Source organism: Parambassis ranga, chromosome 1 (genome assembly GCF_900634625.1).
Source record: "Parambassis ranga chromosome 1, fParRan2.1, whole genome shotgun sequence".
In the NCBI taxonomy this organism is placed as follows: Eukaryota; Metazoa; Chordata; class Actinopteri; family Ambassidae; genus Parambassis; species Parambassis ranga.
The window spans coordinates 19,331,213-19,335,077 of NC_041022.1; positions in this window are offsets into that span (position 1 = coordinate 19,331,213).

Below are 3,865 nucleotides of genomic sequence, written 5' to 3' on the forward strand. Positions count from 1 at the left end.
TATTATTGTTACAACATTAAAATGGGTCCTGACCATAGACCGTCGATAGATCCTGACAAGGCAAAACTGTAATAGCTCTGCTACAAAATGAACATGGCTGTTCTGTATTTCATGCCTGGAGCAAATATGTGTCGACAATTTAACTAACCTGCACTAAATATTTGAACACGCCTTTGTTCATATTGGGATGAACATGCTCATCGGTTCTTGTCTTGATAAAGAGCCTGCAGGATACACATGGATTATACATAAAATGCCCCTCAGCAAATACGCTCAGCTAACATGAATATTTCAATCAGCAGCACTTAGGGGGTAACACAGTGGTCGGGAGATAGAAGGGCACAACAAAGCCAGCATAACAACTGAGCAGTGTGAAACACCTTTGGGATATCGACTCAGGTGGCCTCCTCTGCATTTTAAAGAACTAATAACATTTGTTGTGATCGTATGATGAAAACACAAAAAAGACCCAAACCTATAAGCTCCACCTACAAATAAGCGCAAGGCTAACTCTATAATGTGATGAACTATAACAAGCTACAAGAAAGATTATCTTCTGACATCCTGTGTATTGGGCCTGTTGCTATTTGTGTGATCCATGGAACATTTTATTTCTTCTCACATATTCATATAGAATGCACTGAAGGATCTGGGCTGAAAGCCAATGAAATTTTCCACAACACAAGTCCCTGGTGAGAATTAAATGTTTTCCCATGTAAACAAATGTATGCATCACCTGTGGGTTTTGAAGAAGTCAAGAAGACTACTTGCCAAACTGTATTAAACTTTTTTTTGCAAGATGAAAATCTCATCAATCCTTAACAAAAGTATCTGGTGCTAAGTTTGTAGCTCAAAACTTTGAGTTGGGAACACAGGGTCTTCTTACCTTGCATGAGCTGACAGCAAATAGCAGCTGCAGCACCCTTAGGGCTTCAGATGGACCCATCACTGTCCTTTTCTCTACTTCAGGTCTTCCTGTCCTGACCCAGCTTTGACTCACACCAGGAATAAAAAAACTACTTCGGGTTTTAAAAGTGACTCCACACCTCCCTCACTCTATCCCCTCTGACTGTAAAGGAAGAACACAGTCCTGTAGGTTGGCTGCATGCTGAAGAGAGCCGCTGAGGCGCTGACTGGAGACAGACACTGTCATGGAGAAGGTTGGAGAGGAGGCATAGGAAAGGAGGAGTTGGAGAGAAAGATGATTATTTGTTACGTCAACACAGGCAGTGAATACACTTAATAGGTGTGTGGGAGCACCTCAAGAAGCTGCTTTCTGAAACTTAAAAAACTTAAAGGTTTGTTGATTTCCATTAGAATTCATTGAAACATATTCAAATGATACCTATGTTTTGTAAAGTATACAAATGATTCTTTATTTTAATAAAATCATTTTAAAATAGATAAACTATAATTTAAAGGATGAACTTTCAACACCAGCCGTGCTGTGTACCGTTTACTCTTCTTCTACAATTTAAGTACAGCTTAAGCAAGTGTAAACAGCGCACCCACAAGTTAAGCGCTAGTTACTACACGTCCACGACAATTTGTGTTTTAATTACTGTTTATTCCCTCTGCAACTCAAACTTTTAACTACAAACACAATGTTATCATTTAAAGACTTACAATGTTAATACTTAACCAAATAAAATGACCACGTATACCTTATTGAATCATAAGAAGATATATTGTAGGTATATATTGTAGTTTTAGCTACTTAAGGTTGGCGAATATTATGATATGAAAGATATTATTCATTATCAGTGTAGTGTTATATATGGTATAACAGTACACTTTTAACCATGTTGCTGAGCCCTACGTGGCATTAATAAAGCTTTAACCTAATTTATGAATAGTGCCGCTCTGCTCTAGCCAACATTTGTCAAATTAGCACAATTAGCTAACCTTTAGCGTTCAAAAGGATAAACTTGACACACCGGTGGCTCCATGTTTTAGGCTTTAAATCTACTATGTCTCCGTTTTAATGTCTACTACGTTACTTCATCCAATAACTGTAGTGGTATCACACTAAAACTGGCTAAAAATAAAGAGAAAACTTCCTTATACCTCTTCTTTATCTTTCACAGTTCTTCAGTGGACCCTGTGTCTTCAGAACACAATCTGAAAAGGAATAAAATATTTAACTGCACTGGACACTTTCTCCATGAAAGGTTGGGCTGGAGCTGAAAGAGTGCAGATCTGTTGCCACTTTGGGTTAAGTTAAACACAATGTGACTGACTTTCATGTCGTACCATACATATTTCATTGCTGAAAATTAGCAGCTAAACGCTGCTGGATGAGGCGGCTGTCTTCATGTGCTTCCAGTATTAAAGTTTCATCAGCAATGGAAATGTTCCTGTTAGCTGTGCTGCAGATGTCAGGACGGAGAGAGGAGCAGCACACGGCCTGGAGGAGAGGAGGGAGAGGAGGGAGGGTCACCAAACAGGCTGAAGGAAGGCAGGCAGGAGGAGAGGTATGAATCATGTATGTTCAAGCTGTGAGTGACACTGAATACAAAACACAGAAAGTAACACACTTCAACAACAACAGCAACATTTGCCACTTTAGCACCAAAAACATATTTTTTTTGTCAACAGATTTACAGTAATTTATGTGAACACTGTCATTTTTATTTATTTTTGTAAAATTCAATACATGTTTGATCTACAATATAAAAGGGCACTTAGTAAACTAACTAGAGTCTCAGTGGAACAGGAAGTACCACAATAAAATTTGATAAGAAATCTGTCAGGTTCCAGCATCCAGCAATCAGACTATTTTCTTTATCATTTATTTATTTATTTATTGAATTATTTTTTAAAAAAGAAAGAATAAAAAGGACATTTACAAAAAGCTCACAAACTTTGCTTTGAATCTGGTAAAAAAAAGAAAAAAGGACATACTTAAGAAAAATCCTAATCCTAAAAAATGCAAACGAGGCAAACTTTTTCTGTTATCTGTTGTTACTGTTTTTTAATTCCATCCTATTTCCTTTGCATTTTGGAAATTGTTCACCTCAGGCCACCGTGCATCAGTTTTATTATCACAAGATGCTGATCAACTACATGACATGGCTGCAATTTAATTATCTGACTTTTCAGAATAAACGTTCTTGCACCCCTTTGTGTGTGTTGTTATACTGTCAGCTTTTTTAAAAATTCATTTTAACATGCATTATATATGTGTTTTACTATGTTGTGAATAGCTGGAACACCCAATAACCATTCAGGTGTGCAAATGTGTGGTTGTGTACAGATAATAAAATGTAACTACTTACATACAAGATCCATGCCTCTGCTAACACTACAAGTGTATCCCTCTCCATTTACCAGTAATATTTCCAAAATAAAATCCCACTGTAAAGGGCAGAATTTTACCTCTGTGGTATAAATAGTCTGAGAATAATGAAGCTTTCTATACTTTGTTACTATGTTGAGATCAGTGAAAGCCGTACATAATGAATGTCAAGTTTTCCTGGCAACAGAGGCTAAATAATTCCACCTGGACCAAAGCAGTGACTGATGCACCAACATCAACACCCCTGAAAATAGTTTCTAATAAATATACATTATGAAGGTGCAGACCAAAATAGAGTGTACCTGCCAAGAGATTCTTCTTCCTGTTGGAAAGCAGCAGCGCTATGTGTGTGTCTGCTCCTCAGCCTCGTGTTGGCGCTCAATAAAACAAAAATGTAATCATATTAACTTAAATGTACACTATGTACTTTTTATTAAAATATGTTAATCAGTCGCTTCCCCATACAAATATGCATAGACAGACCTTGAGGCACTCACATACCACAGTTTGGTTTGTAATATAAAAAACAAATGGCTTCACAATATTAAACAAAATGCACTGCCCCAG